The sequence below is a fragment of the Pomacea canaliculata genome, linkage group LG5, assembly GCF_003073045.1.
Source record: "Pomacea canaliculata isolate SZHN2017 linkage group LG5, ASM307304v1, whole genome shotgun sequence".
Taxonomy (NCBI): Eukaryota; Metazoa; Mollusca; class Gastropoda; order Architaenioglossa; family Ampullariidae; genus Pomacea; species Pomacea canaliculata.
In genome coordinates this window covers 27,874,190-27,886,920 of record NC_037594.1, presented here as the reverse complement: position 1 = coordinate 27,886,920, position 12,731 = coordinate 27,874,190, and the positions used below count along the sequence as shown (strand labels likewise).

Sequence of the window (12,731 nt, the reverse complement as noted above, 5' to 3'; positions counted from 1 at the left end):
GTGCCAACTGTGATACACTGCGCAATAAATTTACAGGACCGGACACGTTGATGAAAATCTCAATTTTTTTCAAGACCTGGCAGAAAGGATTAGTGTTCTTGCCACAGTCCCCGGCTAAAGCCTGGATAATCCAAGGATTTCAACAGTTCACTGTCTTAGTGGGTTTTTTTTTAGCCGTCTGTGGCCATTAGTAAATGTCTGGACAGAAGGTGGTATCGTGCTCCAGCTTTTACTGAAATCTCAGAAAGGTTTGGCTATCTTCAGCCCTAGACATCTCTCTTCTCGCCCACATGCACTCTCTCATCCGATCGGTTAAGATCGAAACTGTGTAGACAGCTGATTGATGAGGACCCATGCTGGGCCGGCTTGCACGAGCGTGTGTACCTCCATTATTTCCCGTACATAAAACTGTCCGCAAGACCCGCTATACCCATGTACAGTATGATCATTTTTCTGTGTGGGGAAAAGAACGAGGAGCATCGTGCAAGCCAGCCGTGTGTAATGTGAATCCTAATGATGGCCTGACAAGACGCTGCTGAAGGAGAAGGGAAAGATGGAGGAGAAAAAAACAGCTTGCAGGATGGAGACAGAAGGCGGCATTAGTATGCACAAGCAGCACTGCACAGGTAGAAAGAAGAAGAGAGATAGCCAAGCCTTCAGTCTCCACTACCCGAACCCATTCATCCTTCTTTATATCAAATATCCCCAGAGAGTGTTTCAGGCGACCTTCCATTGGCCATGCGATGAGCAAGACCACGTGACACCCACGTCCGGTCCCGAAGATCTTCAGACGCTCACTACAGTGTGGGATCCTGTCACTAAGCTATTATTGCTTCAGACGGAATTAATACTGAAATTTTACAGCAAAATATTATCCTAGATTAAAAAAGAAAGACGATGATAAAAGAATTTCCGACCAAAAACTTCTCAAGTCTCCGAACACGTGTGTCATTCGTGACCTCGCGTGACCTCTCTCCACTCGTCACCGCCTGCAGACTTGTCTCGTGAAAACCTTGAACATCGCCACCTCGGTAAAGCAACACATCAAATGGAAGTGTCCTTGTTCAAATGTTTCCTTCACGTAAGAAAACTTACTTCACATTCTGTGAATGAGTGCGACTTGTTCTTTCACACAGGACAAACCCCTCGTCTACAGTTGAGTGTTTTCCCGTCATCTCCTGCGATGGGCCCCATTTGAAAATTTATAAAAAAGTAATATTATTTTTACTTCAAGCCTAATGTAATTTAAACATGAACAAAAGTTCGAATTTCTACTGCTTCAACTACTACAGTTGCTACTACATTTATTACTACTACTTCTGCTATAGAAACTCTAATGAATCACATTTGTCGCTGTTGACTTGTTGATGTTGAGAACTTGCAGTTGCTGTCATCAGTATCCGACAGTTTTAGCTCTTGCTTGATCCAATGTGTCCTGGATCTTGTTTGTTTTTTCTTTGTTGAAGTTTTATTTGATTTTCCTCTCATTTTCTGTCCACTCGCACGTGCAGAGACATGGACTTGGCGGCACCTCGTGGTCTCACCACACGAACCTGTCTCCACGCATCGCTGGTTTCCACGCACCAAAAATACATCTTCCACTGCAGAAATGTTGAATAATAAATCGTCTCCTGCCGCGTGCTTTAACTGCCGTTTCTATTATTTAATTGTAGCCTTCCGGGGGTGTGTACGAGCTCGGGTCGACATCAGTAGCAAGGCTTTGGTTTTGCTGTGATTTATTCTCCTGGCAGACGAAGAATATTTTGCACGTGAAGAGGTCGCGTGATGTCCATCAGTCATGGCGCAGTCCCTCTTGTTGTTCTCCTGTGCTCACCAGTACACTTGGAGGCTCATCAAATGCTGGGTTGGAAGCGAATCACGATCTTATGGCTCGAGAGAACATTAAAAAACAATGCACACAAGTGCACTTTCGTGTCGGTTTTCTGGAAGTCAAGACTTCTGGAATCCGTTGCTATGTAAGCCTTGAGGTGTCCTGGGGTAAGGTCCTCGCCCCTCCACCAACGATTAGCACAGGAAGGTAGGGAGGGAAGCCAAGCTCTGGACTTCGATGAGTCAAGTGAAGATGGTGAGCTGCTGTGTGGGCAACACCTGGGGTGTGAACTGGTGAGAGGTGTCGGTGGGGCGAGTGGACAGATTGGGGGCGAGTGGAATGTTTGGGGATGAATGGAATGTTTGGGGGCGAGTAGATTGATTGGGGACGAGTTGAATTATTGGGGAGGAGTGGAATGTTTGGGGGCGAGTAGAGTGATTAGGAGCAAGTGAAGTGATTGGGGTCGAGTGAAATAATTGCAAGCAAGTGGAATGTTTTTGGCGAGTGGAGTGATTTGGAGAGTGGAGAAATGAAGTGACTGAGCGAGTGAAGTGAATGTAGTGAGCTGGAGTTCTTTAAAATACATATACAGTCAAAACAGCTTGTAAAATTTTACTTTGTAAGAAATATCCACACTCACAAACTTAAGGTCACAATGATCAACAACGCGTGAAAAGGTGTTGAACAAACACCAAAAAAATAAAATTAAAAAAAAAAACAAGAAAATTAATTAAGTTCAATCTGTTCACGAGGGAAGTTTTGTGCAGAATAAATGATGGAATTAGTAAGATTAAAGCGAAACAATCCAACTAAACGAAACAAAACACTCCAGCGAAACAAATAAATTAAGACAGAAAAAATGCAAGTGGAAAGAAGAAAACGAACCTTGTCTTTTAGCGCTGAATTCTATTGTCTTGTGATGTTGGTGTGAAGAAGAGGATGTTTTGACACTGACAGGTCTATCGAGGTTTTTACCTACAGTGATGACTATAAACACAGACACTTTGTTTGCCCTTAGTGTAAACAGCCCACACATAAATGTCAGCTCTACTCAAACTGAACATGATATTTACAATCTTGTTTCTATTTTTGCTTGTTTACTTGTTATTTTCATTTTGTTGTTGTTGTTTTTGTTTTGTTTTGTTTTTGTTTGTTTTTATTTTTGTTTATTTGTTTTTGTTTTTTTTGGGTTTTTTGTGTTGTTTTTTTTTGTTTTTGCTCGTTTCCTTTCGTTTTTGAGTCTTGTAATTTTTTTTGTTTGGTTTTTGCATTTGTTTGGGTTTACCAAGTGTGTTGAGGCCTATCTCTTTAAATGTCTAATAAATCTAAACTATCTTTAAGTGTGTAATAAACCAACAATTTTCAGGGTGGCAAACTAACTTAGAAGCAAAATTGTTTTATTAAATACAGCTGCTGCATCCTAGCGGTTCTTGCTAAAAGATGTATCACATAATTTGTATTTGCGCTGTTAATACACACTTTACTGTAAAAATTATGAGAAATATCCACAGTTAACCGAATAAGTCTCCCCAGTGAAAAAAAAAAAAAAAAAAAAAAAAAAACTGGCAAGAAGAGAAAGAGAAAGAGGAGCGAGCAGAAGAGCTTACTGGTAAAGTTCATTGCTCATCACCAGGACCCCCGTCCTGTGCGTGTTGCTAGAATCCGATGCCGGAGGAAATGGTTGCCATACCATGGCTGATAGGCTTGTGCACAGTGCAGACTGCACGCAATTGTCTGCAACTTCCATCCTCACCAGGGGGCGCCACAGGCTTCCGCCGATTTCTGAGTGCAGCAATTTACTGCATACCCCTTATAAAGCTACCCCCGCTCGTCAACTACCCGCGCTCACGCACGTTGGGACCGCGCATGCAAGCAAGCAGCCAGACACAAGAACAAAAATGCATCCAGAAAATCTTGACAGAATAAAAAAGACATCTCCGACCTGGTTTTTTTTTTCTCTGTAAGAATCAGAACCTTCTAATTTCATCAACATTTTCTTTCTTTATTTTTTTTTTCTTCTTTGGAGACGTTTATCCTCGCGCGCTCATCACGGCGTCACCACTGATAAAAGTGAGAAAAGAAAGAATATTTAGTCTTCGCCTTCGGCTCAACCCCAAGAGTTGCGGCGGAAGCTCGAGTGGATATTCCTTAAATGAAGCTGCACATGCTAAGTTCCCTGCTGACTGACAGATTTCCTAATCAGCAAAGTTTAGACCCATGGCCGACAGCTCAATTTGTGGGGTGATTGCCTTCTGCTGGCATTGGGAGGACCGGGTGGAAGAGGATACGTGAAGACTGAACAAAAAAATGAAATCGAGGGTAAAACCCGAAGTAGCGCAGTACATAAATCAGAAACCTGTGAAATATCATAAAATAGCATGGTAATAGCGAGCTCATCGGTTCAAATCGGTACAGAGAACGGTTACTTCATGAAAAGGTCATACAGGATGACCCAAAGATGAGAATAAATAATTTGAAGCAGGTGATTAAGCCTGGAAGAGTGTGGGTAGAGCAATATTCCGTAAGTGCGATGCCTCCATAACTATTATTCAACCTTATGAGGTGTGGGTTAATCCTCAGCCTGCCAATACATAAATTTCACAGGATGCTCTCAGGTTTTCTAAAGCCTTGTATATTGGGATGTTTGCGTCTTGCGTAGAGATTGGGTTCATCGGGCCGCCTTTATGACTTGGAGCGCCGCCAGGGGGCGGGTCGACTGGGCTGCCGGTGATTTCTGAGCTCAGATCATTTGTCTGAGGGCGCTGTGGGCAATAGAAGTTGTCTACCATGGTGAGAACCAACGAGGAGGACGCCACTTTCAATGCTGTTTACGAAATAGGGGGGAATAAATCACAGACATGAGAAAAATATCACCGCTTTGTGGAATTGTCAGACGAACCAGACTGGGGTCGACAGACAAAGCAAGGTCCTGCGGCCGGTCACCAAAACGAGGCTACGCAAAGACTAATAAAGAAAGTGCGACGGAGACTGAACAAGGGAGGAGGGACTACAAGAGCTGGACCAAGCTCTCCCAAATTGTCCGACTGCAATACCAAACTATCAATCAATCAATTAATCAGTCGGTCAATTCAGGAAGGAGCCAAACAAGCTATAAATCACAGAGTCGGCCATGAAGACAAGTGCAAACATATTAAATTCAGACTTTTCACAGATAAACACAAACTGCGTGAGAAACAAATAGAAAAAATAAGCATCTAGTTGTTTACTTTAATTTATTAGATATGACAAAAAATAAAATAAAAATAAAATTAGCTTAATTAGAACTTCAGAGATTTAGTGTGTTTGCTTTCAGATCGAAGACCAGTGAGTTTTTGTCAGAGTTCCAGAGAAGGGTGATGGGGTTGCTGGGGCACAGGTCCAAGACAGGAGGTTTGCCGTGAGACGAGGGCTCTAGACTGCATTATGGCTTCCAGCTGTAGACATAACGAGTCTCGCAGCTGACACTTCCCGGACCTCGGTACCTGTCATGTCGAGTTAGCGCCTGGACACTGGCAGGAACAAGAGCCGCAGAGTGCCTAGACTACGAGAGAGGGTTATCTTTACTTATCAACTCCCATCATTCACGATTGAGTAACTTTCATGTGGGAGAGTGTGCAGCACGTGGCGATGTGCAGATATCGGACGCTTGCGCCAATACAACGCTGACGTCAGAGTGGGTCTGGAGCAGCTCGGCTCGCCGGCTCCATCGACATTTTGTCCTCGTCCCTGTCACTGCGGGGAACAGTCGTCTGCATTGTGAAACCTTGTTGTTACTTATCTATCTAATATTGCTCCCATCTACCAGAAGCCAGTCTTTCTACCATGAAAGTGATTAACACGCTTTGAAAAGTATTTGATGCTCTCCCTTCCCCCTCTCTGTCTTTGGCAGTTCGTGTTTCTTTTTTCTCCCATAGTTTTCTCTCGTTTGTCAAACTTGAGCTGATAACCATTTCTACACCAATCCTCACTCAATTATTAGTTTGGACAAAAACAAAACCGTCCTGATGTAGTTGTTCGAGCTTATCATCTGAGCAGGTCAACGTCCCCAACTAACTGAACAGCTGATTCAGACAATCTCAATCTTCTTCCGGAACATGTCTTTTACTTCTTTGGCATGTACCTTTTTAACCCTTTGACATTCATCTTTTTTATCGTCTGGATCTAGGTTTTAGGTCCATCTGCCCCTTGGAGCACAGTGACCGCACTATCACTCATCCCCGCACTTGGAAGTCCCTGCACCCATCGGAAGCTCCAGAAGAGCTTTCACATTTCACGCAGCAGTGACTCCATTTGGAGGCGCACAGACCTCCAGGGGATTCCATAGTCGCGGGATGCTGCTCTCTAATTACCTGCGGCCAGCCATCTTCATCGTCACAGTGTCTCCAGCTGACCGAAAAAATATCTCGGAAAAAAGGTCGCAGACCTCAGTTTCCGACCAAAAAAAAAATGTTTAGAAATAAACGAAGCTACAGTTCCAAAGACACTTTTCGAGCTTTTACTTTCATAATTTCAATGTTAGGAGTGTTTGTGTTTCTTTCTTTTAATAGAATCAGTATTAAACAACTTCACTCTTTAACTGAAGACCATACCCTAACTATTCCTGTCCCCAGAACAACAATATGGTCATCGGATTTTTTTTGCAAAACACTTGAACTCTCTTCCCTTCCACATCCACCACCAATCCAACATCGAATTCTTTAAACACATCTGCTTCATGAGCATTACTCTTCACACCAATCAACAAAATGCTAGTCCATTCTCCAGTTTTTTTCTTTTACTGTTCGCCTATTGATCAGTTGTCTATAGTTGGGATTACAGTTTATTGACTACTCCACCTTGGTCGTCTTCGTCAGCAGATTTGTGATACCATCCATCCTTTCTGTTTGTTCCCAGATCTTTCTTTATGTCTTCTAGCTTGTCTTTCTTTACTTGTCTGTTTATTACTTGGCATTTTTTTTCTCCGTCCGTTCTTCGCATTCTGTCCATGTCTTCTTGTCTCAAGTCCATGCTCCTACAGAAGAGTGGTCCCTCACTGTATAAATCACACTTTATTTATTATTGTTGGTATGCTGGCTGTCAGAATTTTTCTGCTACGTGTCTGTAGGGTAAGATACGTTTACTAAATTTTCTTAGACATTTTGAAGAAGTTTAAGTGGAAAAAAATTGCAAAGCTAAATCAATTTCCTTAAATCTGCCGTCGGTTTGCCAACAAAAGGCAGTTAGAGAAGTGTTTGTATCTTTTGTCCAAACTCTTTCATCCAGGAAACGAATAGATCATGACCTGGACAGCAAGAAAGGCAATCGTTTTGTCGTTGTTGAAAGAATGCGTGGATCCAGGATGAATTAAGTTTGATGAAACATGTTTGTGAAATGTATTTCCTTCAATGAAATTGATATTTTGCTAATACAATTCATTGTGAAAGGACAAAGGATGGAAGAGATAAAGGAGAACTTCATGAATAAGGTAAGGATGTTATGATACCTTTGTCCTCTTTTCAGCACAGTTTGAATGGTTTTGTGGGTATAAGGTCGATAATGTTTCGATAAATAAAAACAAAAAGGACAAATCAAACTTTTTTGTGATTGTGAAACAGTTTAAAGCGTTTTATGGGGGAGAGAGGGAGCAGTGAAAGCTGAGATATGTTTCATGCAAACAATACACGACACTTCGCGTGCCGACGAGTCAACTCAATGTAAAGTAAAATAATTTGTCTTTCCAGAGAAGTGTTTATTTTCTTGTTCCCTGTCAGGCTGTGGATCTGATGATGAGGAAATAGGCAATGGTGATTTTGGTTTTGTTTTCTTTTATATCACGATAATGGTATGTTGATATGTCATCCGCGAAAAAAACGAAAAAAAAACCCCAACAAAATGTCCGCTGGGTGAAAGTCGTTTGTTCAGTTTTTGTTCTTCTTGGCTCGTAAGAGATTGCATATGAACTTATACAGACACAAGCTAAGTACTGTGTGTGTGTTAAACTTTGTGTAAGGTGTAAGTACAACTTGTATGCCACCTTTACGGTCTGTTTGCTCCTGTGGGGCAGGAATATTATAGGAAAACGGATTATTTCGTCTGTATTTTTCTTCCATATCGTCTAGTGTTCCAATGTTGAAACCTTTTCCTCAGGTGTATGTTACTGAAGGACTTCTGTCTTCTTTCGAAATATGAAGTTCTTTTAAGCATACATGGTGTGAATTTTTAGCCCGCATGGTGTCAACTGTTTGGTCTCTAGAGCTCAATAATTTCACATCTGCTGTAGATGCTGCTTTGTGGGTTAGTGTTTAAAGGGATACTCAAGGCTTGTGATAAGGCTCTGGCGACGTTCAAACGGTTCAAAACTATATTTAGTTACAATTACAGAGCACGAAAGTAATACAGGAGAAATAAAGGATTCGTTTTTCACTTAATTACCACTTATTAGCACTATGTCGGTTGCCGATGTTTATAAACATTGAAAAAATCCAGTGAAATCGACCTTTGTGTCCTTCCGCCGAGTAACCACGATAGCTTCCCGAGATGATCAAGCAGACGAGTCTTCTTGTGACGTCAGTCTCATTATGACGTCACACACACAGGAAGTGTCTGAGGTCATTGCGAAGATTTGACGTCATTTTATTCGTATGACGCACTCTGTGTGTAAGACTTGTAAGGCTCTGTCTGTCGGAAACTGATGAAAAGACAATTTTGAATCTTTTCCATCTTTTCGTGGCAATCGGGTGCAGCACATTCTCGAGGCATGGTTGTCACTATGGAAACCACACGTCATAGGGTCACGTGACGGAGAACGAGACTTCGTGGAAGCACAAAAAGAGTCCCGTGTAATTTCTCTTATTAAACACAACATTCTACTAAAAACCTTCAACGTTTTCCACATGAACACACATATAAATAGACGAGATTCAAATGTATCCTACTCTTTACGCGATTCTAAGCAGTTTTAGTTTGCCTTTAGAGTCCATTTAAGTTTAGTGAGAGGTGTACCGGGGATCAACAGGACACGCAATGTTGTTCGTCCCACTGTTTAGATGGCGACATCGATAACAATGTTTTGTTGCAGAGCCTGGGCTGCTTTTCATGTTCCAGTATCAGAGTAATGCACCTGCTACAAGGACGGTGATCGCGGAAGCTGCACGATATCCGCTTCTGAACCATACACTTCGCGCACTGAGCTCGCCGAGACACAAAGCTGGACACCCGAAAATGAAGATAGCTGCTTGGCATGCTATTTGAACAGGGGTGGGCAATTAATTTTCCCAAGGGGCCGCATGAGAAATCGGGATGGTTTTAGAGGGCCGGACTAATATAGTTAACTCAGTTTTACCCAATACTGTATACATAGTATATATACTGGCGGGTGGGCCAGCGGGCGGGCCGGTCAGAGACAGGAGGAGGGCCGGATCCGGCCCGCGGGCCGGCCTTTGCCCAGGTCTGTATTTGAAACTTAAATGTCTACACTTGAAAACAATCGTTAGCGAATGATTCGCAATGGGAGAGAAAATTAAAAAAAAAAATTGCATGCTTTTGCAAAGATTTCTGACTGTTGCTAAGTTGAAACTTTGAACTCTGTGTCCTTCAGGACAACATGCATCTGCTAATCACTCTTCTTGGCCAGAAGGTGTGGGTCATCAAGGACTTCGTTCACGCTCTTCATAGACATGGAGTCCTTGCTTTGTGAGTTAGAAGCTTGAACAAACATTAGTTAACGTGGACCTGACATTTCTATCTTCTCTGATACAATATTTACAACAGAAAACAATACTCCCAACGCATGGATACCATTAAGGGTAACATGAACTGTGTCGATATATCAACTCTGTTAGCGTGCAAGTCATATTTCTGACTAGAGAACGAGAATCTCACTTTTTATTTACCTTGTGTCCGACATTGGCTAACCTTCTACATTTCTCCCTTTCCCTATCTCTCCCCATCCTTTCTTTTTTCTCTCCTTCTCAGTCTGACCCGGGCATTTTGTCTATCACTTCTCTAGAATCTGTTTTCGCTCTGTCTCCTTGTTTCTTGCTTTTACCCTTCCACATTCGCCTCCCCTACCATAGCCCCTCCCCCCTAAAGTCATTCAGCATGTAGGTCAATCTCTACTTCAGTAGACAGAGGCCGGGGTTACCCCTACTGCAATCACTGGGAAAGACAGCTCAGTTTCCGCACCAGCTCTTCCTACTAACTCCACCAAAAACCATTCATTGTGGCCAGGGACGGCAACTCGGCGCTGTCAAAAAGAAGATGGCGATGTCGACGATCAATCCCTTGCACAGACCCACTCTCTGTGCGCGCGGAGTGTCCCACGGAATTACCGGGGCCACCATGGTCAAGCCGCCGGTGTGATGGCGAAATTGCTGGGTCGATGGACGGATGGACCGATGTCCTAGGGTATCGACAGATTTATTAGAGACCTCTAAGAAGTTACATTTCCATCAATGGCAGATAGTCTTTTACCGTGTGAAAGCACCAGGCTTAATATTTTAAAAAGTAGACGCACTTCTCCTAGATGTTCAGACATACAAAATGGTAGTTGTGGTGGTGTCTGGTGTCATTGACAGCGCCATAATTTGGGAGTCATCAGTTTGTTTCTGGGTATGCAGGCTGGAAATGTGATTAGTTTCATCAATAACCTCTATATATCTAAAACACCTTTAAGCTAGTTTTTTTCTCTTCTTATATTCTTAATATAGTCTTTCTTGGAAACGTATTTGTGTTGCACTGTCTAGCACATCCAGGTAGTTTGTTTTGTTTGAATTTTAATAAATCTTTCTTGCAGATGCTTTAAATATAATTGTCAATGAATTCAATAAAAGTTTACCAAATAATGTATTTATTTATTTATTTTTTTATTAGTATTATTGTGAAAAGTGACAACACAAGAACACATTTCAGTATCCGTATTCTTCTTCTTCCTCTTCTTAAATTATTATTATTATTGTTATTATTGTTGTTGTTGTTTGTTGTTGTTTGCTTTATCTATAAAACTGTTGGCAAAGTTATTAAGCGCTGACAGCTCATTTTCTTCTGACATCGGCATAAACACACGTTCGACAACTTCAAAAATAATGGAAGGAACGATAATCTTGCCAGTGAGTGCGATAACCGAGGACCAAAGGGATCCGTTGGCTGCACGGAGAGGTCGAGGGTGAGCTTAATGTTCTTGTCCAGAGGAGCCAGTCCAGAAGGTCTGAGGCGAGGACAAGATTACCGGACGCCTGTTCTCCTAACCGGAATTTCCGGGACAGACTGCAAGACAGATCAGCGACCAGGACTTCCTGCAACTGGCATGCAGTCAACATGTGAAGGAACGAGTGTCTGCAGTTCCCCTCGTGTCTGACTGAATAGAAACAAGTTTTTCTTTGCCATCTCATACATGAGTTGACAGAAGTGGGCTCATATGTCATAGGTTTACTATACTGCCATCTTTACAGACGCTAGCATCGCTGGTTAGATATTACAAAATAATCAGACCCATGACCATGCTTGTGCGTTTGTGGTTGTAGTTGACACCTATCCCATCCACACTATCTGACAGATCTTCACACGATTGTGTGGAAATACTTTTTAAGTATGAAGAAAGGACGTAGACTATGTTTGGTTGGTGTAATTGCAATGTCTGTAATACATTGAGCAACATTTCACAATGTGGACATTTGAAAAAGTAACCTGTGAATGAAATACAGAAAGAATGAGGCAGTGAAAGAGAAAGTGAGTGTAGAGGGTTGCGTGACAAGTGGCAATTTTTTTCTCCACTTTTCATTGTTGCTCCCATAATGAACTAACCTGTCAGAGAGAAGGGACATCAAGAATCCGGCAGATGCAAGAGTACAAATCTTCCACTACTTCGCTGCACAGTCGGAGCAATTTAGTTACTGAGTGGAATAATCTTCAAAATGAGGCAGAAAAGGGAAAATTCACAAGAAAATGACAGCCGATAGTTTTCAGAACAAATCACTTGGGGCGAGTCAGTATTCTATATCTAGTCTAAAATAAGTATTACAGATATTGCTGGAGATATACAGATACAAATGTGTTAGTTCTTCTTATCAATTTACTCTGCCATGGTGAAAAAAAACCACACTACACCTCATGGGGAAGTGAACTATGAACTCAATCTTCTGCTGTATTGGAACATTCAGAACTGTCTTCCATTATGTCACCTTCCATCATCATGTCTGAACATTTCGTAAATACTAAATTCATCCAGTGGATTCTGAAACATTCACATTCAAATCTTGTAGAAACCATCTACAACACGTTAATTATAATTACAGAGAAAGATCATACTTCATAACACTACTTTTGCACCGCAAACGTTTTTTTTTTCTTCATTTTTTACTGTAAGTTAATTGATTTTGTGATGATTCTCGGTCCCTGTGAGAAGTGAAGTAGGCAGGGAGGACTGAGGGTCGGATGGCGACTAATGACATACTTGTGGCCCCAGTGCTCTAACTTTGCCGATGTCTTGAGAACCAATTAAGCTCAACCTTACTTTTTATACCATCGAGTATTATGGGAAACATGGGAGTCGGATGCCGTCTGCAAGAAGTCTTCATCTTACGGCCAGATTGTAACTAGCCAATTACAGTGACTGTAGTTAGACACGGGGTGTTTAACGAGACAGTGAGTTTCGTTTTATTACGGAAATGGCTTGAAGATAGTCATTTAGTCATTGGTACCTTGACTGGTACCAGTCTTTTTGGGGTGAGGGGTGAGCACACGGATAGATATACAGGTGACAGGTCCTGCCACTCACAAGCTATAGTGAGCCGATCCTGACAGGACGACACAATCCCGTCTTCACATCCATCATCCAGTTCTTTCTCTCGCCCCCCTGGTGTCGACCACCCTTCCAAGTTAGCTTGTTTTTGACAAGGTGCCCTACCTGGTCACGTGGCCGAAC

General features: G+C 42.1%; 1 protein-coding gene across 2 annotated transcripts in view; it reads right to left on the bottom strand.

The window, feature by feature from the left end:
* The window catches only part of LOC112564967, a 47,725-nt gene that overhangs the window by 19,326 nt on the left and 15,668 nt on the right, over positions 1-12,731 (bottom strand). The window lies entirely within an intron of this gene.